Raw genomic sequence first — 12,854 nt, 5'->3', positions numbered from 1 at the left:
AGAGACAGATGATTTTTTTGAACCTCAGTACAAGGCTTTCCATTTTCCCTATTAAATTTAATCTTGTTCCTTTGGCATTTCCTCCTGCCAAGATCCTCTCTGAATCCTGATTCTGTCATGCAATACAGTAGCTATTCCTCCTGGCTTTGTGTCATATGTAAATCTGATAAGTATATCTTCTATGTATATATGTATCCTTGATAATAACATTGAACGGGGCAAGAACAAAGATGAAGACTGCTTCTTTTCAGTCTCCTTTGCTGAATCTTCTTCCACATCCTGCCTAGTAATCATAGGTGAACCCCAGGGGTTGACATGAACCATCTTCTTTTTTCTCTCTAAGCTCCTTCCCTTGATGAGCTCATCAGCTTCCATTGGTTCATTTACCAGACCTATGCTAATGATTACTAGATATTTATTCCTAATGTTAGTCTTTCTACTGAGCTCCAGTTCTGAATGACTAAGTGCCTATTAGACATTTCAAACTAGACTCAAATTGAACTTGCCCCAAACAGAACCCATCCTTTCCTCCATACCTGTTAGGCACCCCCATCCTCCCAGAGAGCCAGGTTCTCATCCTTGACTCTTCGTTTTCATTTACCTCATATAAACAGCTCATCTAATCTTGTCATTTATACCTCTAGAATATTTCTCATATATGTTCCTGTAGCTCCACTCCACTCACACAATGACCACCCTCGTCACCTCCCATCTGAATTACTGCATTACTCTTCTACTTCATCTCTGTGCCTCATTTCTTGCCCACTTGAATATATTATCCACACAGCTGCCAAAGTTTTTGTTTTTAATTCAGGTCTGATCATGTCACCCTACTACTGAATAAGCTCCAATGGCTTCCTATTATCTCAAGGATCAAAGTCCTCTGTTGTTTAAGCTCTTCATAACACTATCTTTATTGTCTTTCTAGTCTTCTTATACGTTGCTACCTTCCATTTCCTTTACATGTTCAGCTACACTAACCCACTGACTGTTCCTTATGCACAATGCTTCATCTCCAGTCTCCATGTTTCTGCAATGGCTTCCCACAATGCATCCAATGCTTTCCCTCCTCACCTCCACCTCTTTTAGAATCCCTTTACAATTCAACTAAAATAACCCCTTCTTCAGGAAGTGATGGAGGAATTCTGAGAGGTAGGGGTGAAGAGGCCCCTTTCTCAGTCCCCAGCCCCATCCCCACCCCCAGCCGCAAGCACATTCTGTTCTAAGGTTCTACACATGTTCAATTCTAAGGTCTTATATGTCTGCTGTATGTGTATTATATGTATTTATTTGTGCATATATGTATCTCCTACATTCAAATTCCTATCTTCAAGGACAGAAACTTTGCTTTTTTTTTCTTTTTCTTTTTTCTTTTTTTTGGTGTCCCCAGTGCTTAACACGGTATCTAAAACACAGGAATCATTAATAAATGCTTGTTTATTGACATAGTGATAGACAAAGCCTTTTGGCATTATTCCACTAAAGAATATTCTCTTGAATAAGTTAAATCTATTAATCACCACCCTGAGCATGCTCATTAACCAGTTACAAATTTACCTCACTGTGCTATTCTCCTCATATTTCTCCTTGTCCGTGAGGGTTGTAGATTTTGATCTGAGATTTAGAGGTGAAAGGTACTTTAGAGGTAATCTAGTACAACCCCCTCATTTTACAGATGAGGACACTAAGAACCAAAGAGCTTTGCCCAAAGGACTTCCTGAGGGCTGTTTTACCCAGTCACAAAATAGCATAAATAGAATTCTAACACAGATCCTCTGATCATGAGAGATTTTGTGAAATTTTCTGCTGTAATGTACACATATGTTGCCTATTTTTAATAGTCTAGCACAACATGTTCTCTGTAACTATTCTCCCAACTCCCAGTCATACTTACAAGGTAGAGCCACAGTGGACAACTACTACACACCCCCCTCAAATTTCTAGTAGCCATGAAGGATTAAGGGTATCTTTCTAATGCTACAGTTCATACAGTTGTTGTATGAATTGTCCAACTCTTTGTGACCCTATTTGGGGTTTTCTTGGCAAAGATACTGGAGTGGTTTGCCATTTCCCTCTCCAGCTCTTTTTTTTTTTTTTTTTTTGGTGAGGCAATTGGGGTTAAGTGACTTGCCTAGGGTCACACAGCTAGTAAGTGTTAAGTGTCTGAGTCCGGATTGGAACTCAGGTCCTCCTGACTCCAGGGTCAGTGCTCTATCCACTGTGCCACCTAGCTGCCCCTCCAGCTCTTTTTATAGATGAGGGAACTGAGACAAACAGGGTAAAGTGACTTGCCTAGGATCATGCATGTAGTCAGTGTGAACTCAGAGAGAGGAGTCTTCCTGAATTGATGCCTAGCACTCTATCCACTGCCTACCTAGTTGTCCTCGTCTTGGTATGTTCATCTCTTAAAAGGAGTGGGGATAATAAAAACACCAACTAAATGAGATCATGTATTAAGACATTTTGTAAACCCTAAGACAAAACAGAAAAATGAGCTAAGAGGATGAGGAGAAAGATGAAGGTTAGTAATATATGAAGAGACTGGAAAGGCAGATGGAGACCAGATTGCAGAGTTTGAATACCTCGGAAAGAGACTCTTTATCCTAGAGACAACTGGTAGCCACTCATGATTTCTGGGTAGAAGGGTTCAAGATGATTTCAGGATTGCTAGGTAGGGATATCCAGTATGCTGTTAAGACCTGGAGTTTGGGAGAAAGATCAGAGGTAGCTAAATAAGTACAGTGGATAGAGTATTGGGATTAGACTTAGGAAAATTCATCTACTTGAGTTCATACTTACTGGCTGTGTGACCCTGGGCAAGTCACCTAACCCTATTTGCCTCATTTTTCTCTTCTGTAAAAATGAGCTAGAGAAGGAAATGGTAAATCCCTCCAATATCTTTGCCAGGAAAACTCCAAATGGGGTCATGAAGAGTTGGACATAGCTGAAAATGACTGAACAAAAACAACACTACTATCTACCTAGGTGACCTTGGGCAAGTCCTCAGACCTCAGTTTCATCATCTGTAAAATGAGGGTATTATACTAAACTAGGTAACCTCTGAGGTCCCTCCTAGGAATTTGTGTTCTTTATAAACTACTCATAGGTAATATAATTATTTTCTTTATGAGACTATAGGCAACATGAGGACACAGATTTTGCCTCCCCCTCTATTACCCATAGTGCCTAGTATAGGAGTAGGCATTAAATAAAACACTGGTAGGACTGAGTCTAATTTCTTTAGAGAAGACATACAGACAGCTACCAGAGATAATGAAGGACAACATAAATTATTTATACAAGCAAATCATTTACATTGTGGGCAAGCCACAGGAAACACAGCACCATCCAATTATGGGGTCTGCCCCCGCCTGCCACTTCAGCAGGAAACCAGATTTCTTCTTTTTGTAACCCAGGCCCACAGGGGTCTCCCCTGGAGAATGGAGGTGGGGGGTAGGGCACGATCAACACTTAGCTTCAGTTATCCCAAAAGCCATCATCTGGACTTGTTCCATGAGGTTCACCAGGGATTTCAAGTTAGCCCTCCACCAAAAACCAAAGCATAAGCTCCCAACCCCCACCTCACCCCGAAAGGGGATCCCTGATGACATCACTGGCTAGGGTCATTCCCATTTTCTAAGAGAGAGAGGAAGAGGGAATTTTCATTTATGGGGTCAAGCCTGAATATGGAGATTTGAACAAACAAATCTACAGGAAATCTGAGCTGCCCTGTTCTAAGACATGAACAGTAGAAACTGGCCCCTTGAGAGGGAACTCAGGGGGTTCTCAAAGGGCATCTTCTTGATCCCTGAAGCAGATGTTTCTGTCTTACTACTATTCTCTTTCTCTGCCTGTCTGTCTCTCTTGCATACACACACACTCACAAACAACACACACACACACACACACACACACACACACACACACACACACACTGATAAATTTTTTAAGAGCCCAAAGACACTCTCCATCCTACTGAAAGGGCTCTCACCAGCTGGCGCCAGCATACCTCCTAAACCCACCATTGCCCGGGTGATGTATTATTGAAATACATTAAAGAGCTGTCCCACTGACAGCATGCTAAGGTAATGTGTCAAGGTACCAACCCTCTGATGATGTACACCCCTAATAGATCAGGGCACCATCACTCTGATTACACTCCCATATAATGCATCAAAGTGTCAGGGCGGTCATGATGGACTGCAGACATACATCACGGCATGGGAGGCCTGCTGACAGGCTGTTCCCCAACACAAAACTCATGTCAGTGACGTGATTTAGGGGCATGGCCAGGACCCCTCCCAAGAACGCCGATGCAGCAAAAGTGGATTTGTTCATTTCTACTAGGAGGGGAAATTTGTAAGCTGGGAAAGACATGTTCACCCTCCACATTTGAACCCTTCACTGTATCCAAGTTCACCTCATGGACTCCCCAACACAGGTTACCCAGAAAGGATACTGGGTCTGGAATCAGAACACCTGGGTCTAAATTCTAGCTCTGCTTCCTGCCACCTGAATGACCCTGGGCAGATCACTCACCCTCTCTTGTTCTCAGTTTTCCCATCTATGAAAATAAGGGGCCAAACTAGGTGACCTCAAAGACCCCTCTCTCTTGTCTATCAGTGATCTATGATTCCCATAACCATTCCTTTCCTTTTCCTTTTCTCTTTGCCAGGCACACCTGTCTCCACTCTTTTCCATTTATCCAAGTCCTAATCATCCTTCAAGGATGTAGTCAAAGCTCCCTTCCTCCCTTCCTGGTCACTCTCGCCCAAGGTGATTCTCCTCTGAACCCCTCTTCCCCTGTGGGGGCACTTTAGCAGAAAGAAGCTCATAGATTTAGACATGCCTGGGTCCTTAGAGGCAACTGAATCCAACTGCCTCTTTTTACAAATGAGAAAACTGAAGCACAGAATGATTAAGTGACTTGCACAAGGTAACACACCTAAGGCAGATTCCAATTCATGTCTTCCTGCATCAAAGTCCAGTGTTCTATCCATTCTATCAGCTAAAATGGACCTTGGAGGTCACCTAGTCCAAGCATCATTAGGGAGATGAAAAAAAAAACATGTCCAAGGTCACCCAGCTAGAGATCAAGCTGGGCTCCTGACCAGGACTCCTGACTCCTAATCGAAGGACCAGAAATCAAAGTACACTGACTTCTTTTAAGGGTTTGTAAATTGTTTCACGTGTCTATCCTGTTTCCCCAAGGAGACTTGCAGGGTCCATGTTGTCCTTTTGTATATTACAAGATAAAACCTAATAGAGGTCTCTTGCTGATGGGTGATTTGCACATACTATTGGAGATATGTGCAGTGGGAGGCCTATAGTGAGGGTACAAGGATGCTAAGGAGCCAGGCCTAGGCGATAGCAGCTTCATGCAATGAATCCAGGAGTCTCACGTGCCAAAACTTCATTACTCCCTCTCTGCTTATCTTCCTGGAGACTCCTATCATTCAAGTCATTCCTTTGGGAGGGATAGACAAGGGTAAAGGCAGTAGCTCCAGGAAGCACGTGTGAAAATATTTGCCTGTTATCTGATGGAAGCAGAATTCACATGAAGGTCTCTTCCAGCTTTCTCTATTAGCAGAGCTTAGTTTCTAAGGTTAGTTGTCATCTTGGTGAGCAAAGTAAGTTTGGTCCCAAGAAGATCTGAAATAATGGGAATAAAAGTGATGATGACGACGATGATGGTGAGATAGCATTATCCCTTCCACATCACATAGGTTAAGGGCATGGTGTCCCCATGATCTGGAAAATCCTCGTAAAAATGTTTGGCCCTCCCTTCATACTAGAGAAGAAGTCTGAACTAATATAGCATTAAAAGATAAAGCATGTTGATATTATACAATACTCTACATCTATATTCTGCATTTCTGAGTTTCTAAACATTTTCTGTGTCATCTTCTGGCCTTCACCTGTCATCTGTGGTTCCCACAAAACTTTCAAAATTCCAACTGATTTCTTATGCTAACCTGTGATGTATCAAAACCACAATGAGGAAAGTCACAATGTGGAAGAGATAACTATATGTAGAAAAGTAGATATAGATATGAATTTTATAAATATACACATAAGGGACAGCTAGGTGGCACAGTGGATAAAGCACTGACCCTGGATTCAGGAGAACCTGAGTTCAAATCTGGCCTCAGACACTTGACACTTACTAGCTGCGTGACCCTGGGCAAGTCACTTAACCCCCATTGCCCCGCAAAACAAATAAATAAATAAATATACACATAGATAGAGATGTGGCTATAGATATATATAGAGAAAACATGATAACATGATAGAGAGGATCAGGTCCTCAGCTGGGAGTCCAGAGGACCTGGATTCAAATCATGTCCCAACACATACTAGTTGTGTGGTCCATGCCTCAGTTTCCTCACCTGTTGGACTCTATGCCCTCTAAGCCTTTCAGGCTCTAGATCTATTAGCCAATGGACTGATATTTATATAGAATTTTGAAATTCACTCTACATATTCATATTAACATTAATAATCTTATTTAAGCCTTACAACAATATTGAGAGGTAGAGCCCTATAAGGTATTATTATGCCCATTTTATAGATTAGGAAGCTGAGACATTGAGAGGCTAAGGAACTTGCCCAGGGCCACCTAGTTAATAATGATCAAAAATGAGATTTGAACCTAGTTCTTCCTGACTCCAAGTTCGGCCCTCCCCCCCCACTATGCCAAGATACTCCAATATAGTGGAAAGAACATTAGACTAGGAGTGAAGCGATCTGTGCAATTTAATTAGCTGGGCAACCTTAAAGAAATCATGTTCCCTTAACCCCCATTGCCCCACAAAATTAAAAACAGAAAACAAAAACAAGAAATCATGTTCCCTCCCTAGACCTGTTTCAGCATCTGTAATAATTAAATTTGGGGGCTAGATGATCCCTAAGATTCTAAGACTATCTGATTCTCAGATGGAAGCTCCATGGACAGAAGAGGCCTCCAGCAGACTGGGAAGCTCCCTAGTGAAGAGGTTAGGGTGAAAACCCAGATAAGTGACACCCAATGGACCAGGATGGAGGTAATACCCAGTGTGATCACATCAAAGACCCATCAAAGTATCCAAGTATGATTTGGGATAAGATACAGGGTGAGGGGACTAGGAGGAAAGAGTCAGTCTGGGATGCTAACCAAGGGGACCAATGAAGAGCCTGAGATGGGAACTGAGGCTTGTGAATTGGTGGAAGGAGGGATGCAGGAATGTGCTGGTAAATGTTTAATAACTGGCTCTCAAAAAATGTACCCACAACCAGAGAAAGGGACTTCCTCCTGGACTGGTCCTTCTCTGCAGACACCTCTCCCAGCAGAGACCTGGCTCTCTGTCCTGTGTCTCCCTCCAGGACCTAGATGGTGGCTTCTTTTCGGGAACCATCTCTGCCTCTGACCTCCCCCAGCCCACCCTGAGATCCCTTCAGATATACTACCCCTGGTCTTAATGCTGCTTCTTCCATGGGTCTCTGCCTACATCACCCAGAGGACTGAGGAAAAGATCATTGGCGGGCAAACATGTGTTCCCCACTCCCAGCCCTGACAGGCCGCACTGTTTGTCTCTCAGAATTTCCACTGTGGGGGTGTCCTGCTGTCCGATCAGTGGGCTCTCACAGCAGCTCATTGTAACCACTGGAACCTTTGAGTGGTTTTGGGAAAGCACAATATCTATCAGGAGGAGCTCTTCCAGAAATCAATCAGGGTGAAGCACCGGGTCACCCACCCCAAGTACAGCTCCAGAAATCTGAAAAACGACCTCATGCTGCTCTACTTTGAGAAGCCGGCAAATCTGACCCCTCAAGTCTGGCCCATTCAGCTGGCAGAAGACTTTGCCACTCCTGGGACAACCTGCCAAGTGTCCGGCTGGGATACCATCTCCAGTCCTATTGTCAAATATCCCAGCACCCTCCAGTGTGTGGAAGTCAGTATCCTGTCCATGGCAAAATGCAAAAAAGCTTACCACCGAAATGAAATCACCCCAGGAATGATGTGTGCAGGGACTGAGAAAGGTGGAAAGGATGCCTGTCAGGGTGACTCTGGAGGCCCCTTGGTGTGCAATGGGGCCCTACAAGGCATTGTGTCTTGGGGCATGGAACACTGTGGCCAGATATCCCGGTGTCTACACCAACCTGTGCTGCTATAGGACCTGGATTCTAAAAGAAATGCAGATGCAGAAGAAGCAGTGACAAGCTATACCACCCCCCTCTACCCACCCCAGGAAGATTGGCCAGTCCAGCCTGTCCCCAGGCCACCTCAGGGGGCTGAAACTACAAAGGAACCCAGGCCTGTGATGCTTCGGATCTACATCTACCCAGTTGACCATTGACCATCCCCTCTCCCAAGGATGGGACTCTGGGACTCGGGGCATCCTAATTTCCCAGCGATGGGCCTCTGAAGGACCCAGGTTTCCTAGCCCCATCTCTAATCTGGTTGTGGATGCATGGAAATGGAATCAAAAGGAGTTAGAGGTAGAAAGGACTTTTTGGCTTGAAATAGCGGGTCCAGAAAGGACCCTTCGAAAGACCGTGTACTCTGATTTTTACAAATGGGGAAACTGAGGGTTGAAGTGACCTCCTCTAAATGTCACATAGCTAGGATGTCACAGAGCCAGATCTATCCCCAGCCTCCCAGGTCCCTTTCAAGCCCCTTTCATGAACCCACTGCCTTGCTCAGGTATCCAGAGTAACCAAGCTGGTCCCTCTTTGTCACACCTCTCCACCACCACCAACAGTCTGAGATGAATAAAGCCTGTGGGGCTTCCTTTGGGACTGGGAAAAAAATGTACCCACAACACACTTAATTTTAATCTGCTTTATTATAATTTTCATCATCACTTTTAAAATTCTAGACAATCAACAAAATGATAAATCAAACCCTTGCTTTGTTGCCTGTTTCCAAGATGCAAATGTTCACACTGAAAATTTCACAATTGGCAGCTGGCTCTAGTACATCCCTGGAGGTATTACTGAGAAAAAAAGTAAGGATTACAAAGGTTAAATACGTCCCACTCCAGAATTCTGCTCCAGGGCTGGTCTAATGTGGAAGGAAGGAAGGAAGGAAGGAAGGAAGGAAGGAAGGAAGGAAGGAAGGAAGGAAGGAAGGAAGGAAGGAAGGAAGGAAGGAAGGAAGGAAGGAAGGAAGGAAGGAAGGAAGGAAGGAAGGAAGGAAGGAAGGAAGGAAGGAAGGAAGGAAGGAAGGAAGGAAGGAAATCAAAGGAGGGAGGGAGGGAGAGAAAAAACATTTAAGTATCTACCATGTGCCAGGCACTGTGCTAAAAGCTTTACAAATATCGCCTCATTTAATCAATTTCATCACAGCAACCCTGAGAGGTACGTTTTTTAAATTATTATCCTGATTTTACAGTTGAGAAAACTGAGGCAGGCAGAGATTAATTGATTTATCCAAGGTCACACAATTAGTAGGTATCTAAGGCTGGATTTGAACTCAGGACTTTCTGACTCCAGGCTCAGTGCTCTCTCCTCAGCACCTCTGATACCTCAAACCTCTCGGGCAAACCTGGGCAACCATTCACTCATTCATTAAACTTCAGTCTTTCATAGAATCTTGGAGCTAATAGGAGTCTTGGTGCTTATCTAGTCCTTCCTGAGCTGCTCTTTGGGCACTTTCACTTCCTTCCACCCACTTTAAACCAGGCAGGAGAGAATACTCATTGCTGAGTCCTACTTCTTTTTTTTTTTCCAAAGTCCAGGAGAAAACACTCGTAGGTGGGAACTGGCATCACAGATTACTCTGCCTTTAGGCAGAGTAATAGACCCAATAATCTCAAGGCACATGCCTGGGAAGGAAGAGGGAGCAGTTCTTACCAGCAATCTAAACATATGATTTCAGAATCCTGGGAACAAAACTAGCCTTACTCTTGGCCATTTTTCCACACCCATATGGTGTGATTCAGAGGGACCACCACTGGATGCCAGACATGGAAAGGACCTGAGAGACCATTTATTCCAACCCCATCATTTTACAGATATTGGGGTACAGAGGAATTAATTGACTCACCCAATGTCATACAAGTAGTGTAAGATCAAGATTTGAATCCAGGTCCCCAGACTCCAGGGCCAGTACAATGTCTATTCTCTTGTATTGGCTCCACACTTACCTAAAAACATCTTCATTATCACCAGCCAGAAATTCTGCCATTAGAGTTTGGTTTCTTCGGATTATTGATTTGTCCTCTTTTCAAATATAAATCCTCCCCTTAGGAAGAGTTAGCAGCCATTAGCCCTCTACTGTGAATTAATTTATTATATTTGCCAGAGTCACTCAGCAAAATCCAAAAGGAAGGGAAAACTGGGCAGGGATGTTTTGTAGGGTAAAGAGAAGTCAAATGGCTGTCAGGGAAATCACATAGGGGGGACTGCACTAGAATATCTTGGGCAGTCAAGTGGTAACATGACATCAATAGGTGCCAGGGCAGAGAAGCTAAATGTGAGTGGTATTGAGGGTGGGGAGAGGTGCAGAAAGAAGAGGGCAGAGGGTCCTGAAGCCAAATTGACTCCATCTTCTGAATTCCCTGAAGGCAAGTCTAAGCTACAGGGAGCAGTTCCAATTACCTCCCAGCTCACCCATCATCTTGCCTGGCACCAAAGAAACATATACAAGAACTATTCTGGGATAATAAAAAATATGAAAGCAGCAACACCAGGAGGAAGAGGAGGAGGAGGAGGAAGAAAGTAACATTCATGTTCTGTCTTCACCTGCCTCCTCAGGCTATTGAGTGAGAGAGCCTGATGAGAGAGATGCGGATCGCTGGACTGAAAGACTCATCCGACAGCTGCCTGTGCATGTTCAAAGACCACAGATGAAGAGCCCTGGATCCAAACACAACAGTCATTGCCTACAGCAGGTGGAAGGGGTGGGGGCCATCAGGGTGGGGGTGGAGGGTGAGCCCAGGGCTGGGGCAAGTGAACCAGATTCTTCCCTTTTCTCCTCCCATGCTCTCTCCCCAACCTGGACGCTTTCAGTACTTGAGGAAAGAGGGCTTCAGTCGGTTGCATAATTTGAAAGGTATCCAAGCTTAGGTTTGCTGTAATGGAAAATATAAAGGTACACACCGCTCTAATAATCAATCAATCCATACAGTAAGCTTACTCTAGGGCCAGTACTGAGCTGGAGACCAGGACAATAGAGATATGTAAGGCACAGTCCTTCCCTTCAGAGAACTCACAGTCTGCTTAGAATCAAAGATCCATGAAACAATGAGAGGGCATAGTAACTTAGATATAATTGTTAGTAAGTTATTTGTGGAATGAATGAATAAATGAATGGGTGGGATGATGAATGAATGGATAGATGGATGGATGAATAGATAAATGAATGCTATAGAACAGTGTATATGTCAAATCTTGAAAAGAATGGTGAATTCATCAGTGAAGGTTCTCCCTCCACCAATATAAATACCCTAGCTCCCTAGGTCACCATTTCAGGAAGAGCCCGGGCCACTCATATTTCTCTTCTGGCTCCATTCCTGACTTTCTGGACCTTTCCATGAGTTCCATCCCTTCTCCTCCCTGTGCTTCTGTTGGTACCCTTCCTCTCCTCCCCACTTTCAGCTCCCTTTTATTTGCTATCTTCCCCTGTTACAGGGACTTACATTTAAGACCGACTTACATTTCAGAATACTGTCTGACCTTTGAACTTGTATTTGTGTCCCCAGAACTTAGCCCTTAGCCTATAGTAAGTACTTAATAAATGTGCTTTATTTATCTATCTTGTGCCTTCATGCCCTAGTAGACAATTTCATTTTAAAAAAGCATCACGGGGCAGCTAGGTGGCACAGTGGATAAAGCACCGGCCCTGGATTCAGGAGTACCTGAGTTCAAATCCAGCCTCAGACACTTGACACTTACTAGCTGTGTGACCCTGGGCAAGTCACTTAACCCCCATTGCCCCACCAAAAAAAAAAAAAAAAGCATTACCAGGTGATTAGCCTTCTAAAGATGAACTTCTCTGAATTTAGACATTTCCCTGGCACAAAGGACATACAGTCCATTACCAGGCCTGTTCTTGAACCCTCGGACCCTTTCGAACTTGGCTGGACTGTGCAGAACTCATTTTCTCCTAGCATAGCATTTCAGGAATCCAGGGTCACTTCCACACCAAGATGAGCATGAGAGGAGGAATTAGTATGAACTGTGAGTGATGGAGGATCCCCAGTGCCTGCAAGATGGAATCTCAAATCTTTGGCCTGGTCATCTAGGCTTTTCACCATCCCTAGGGTAGCTTTCCAATGTTATTGGCCACTTTTCCCCTAAGTGTTTCAACTGGGCTGTCTGTTCCCTCTATATTGGTCTCCTCACAGTCCCCCAAACACACCTGGCACATTGCTTCTTCCATGCCTTTAATAGCTCTGTGCTCCCTCCCTGAAATCTTCACCTTTCCAGCCAATCATGCATTTATTCTATAAACATTTACTTAAATACCCACCTACTCTGTGAAATGCATTGCGTTGGGTGCTAGGGAAAATAGAAAAGTAAACAATTCACGGTTCCTAGCTTATAGTAGGGAGGAGTAAGACATATAGAGACAAATAGAATACAAATTAGAACACAACTGTGTTAGAATAATAGAAAGTTCTATAGAATGAGATGAAAGAGAAGCCATTTACTATCAGTGCTGGGGTGAGAGGGGAGAAGGGGGAGATCAGCAGAGGCTTCAGTAGTTTAGTGAGCTTCTTGAGGTCAGGGATTGGCTTTTGCCTCCTTTTTTATCCTCAGTTTGGCACAGTTTTATCATCAGTTAGGCGCTCAACAAATGTTTATCAGCTCACTGATTCATGGAGGATATGACATCTTGGATGGTCCTTGAAGAATGGGCAGCACTCCAG

At 43.9% G+C, this 12,854-nt stretch overlaps 1 pseudogene; it reads left to right on the top strand.

The window, feature by feature from the left end:
* Window positions 1–7,145: 7,145 nt before the first annotated feature.
* Window positions 7,146–8,196, top strand: LOC122738424 (annotated as a pseudogene).
* Window positions 8,197–12,854: the final 4,658 nt, after the last annotated feature.

Source organism: Dromiciops gliroides, chromosome 2 (assembly GCF_019393635.1).
Source record: "Dromiciops gliroides isolate mDroGli1 chromosome 2, mDroGli1.pri, whole genome shotgun sequence".
Taxonomy (NCBI): Eukaryota; Metazoa; Chordata; class Mammalia; order Microbiotheria; family Microbiotheriidae; genus Dromiciops; species Dromiciops gliroides.
The sequence above is the reverse complement of the archived record's forward strand: the minus strand, read 5'-3'. Positions and strand labels throughout refer to the sequence as shown.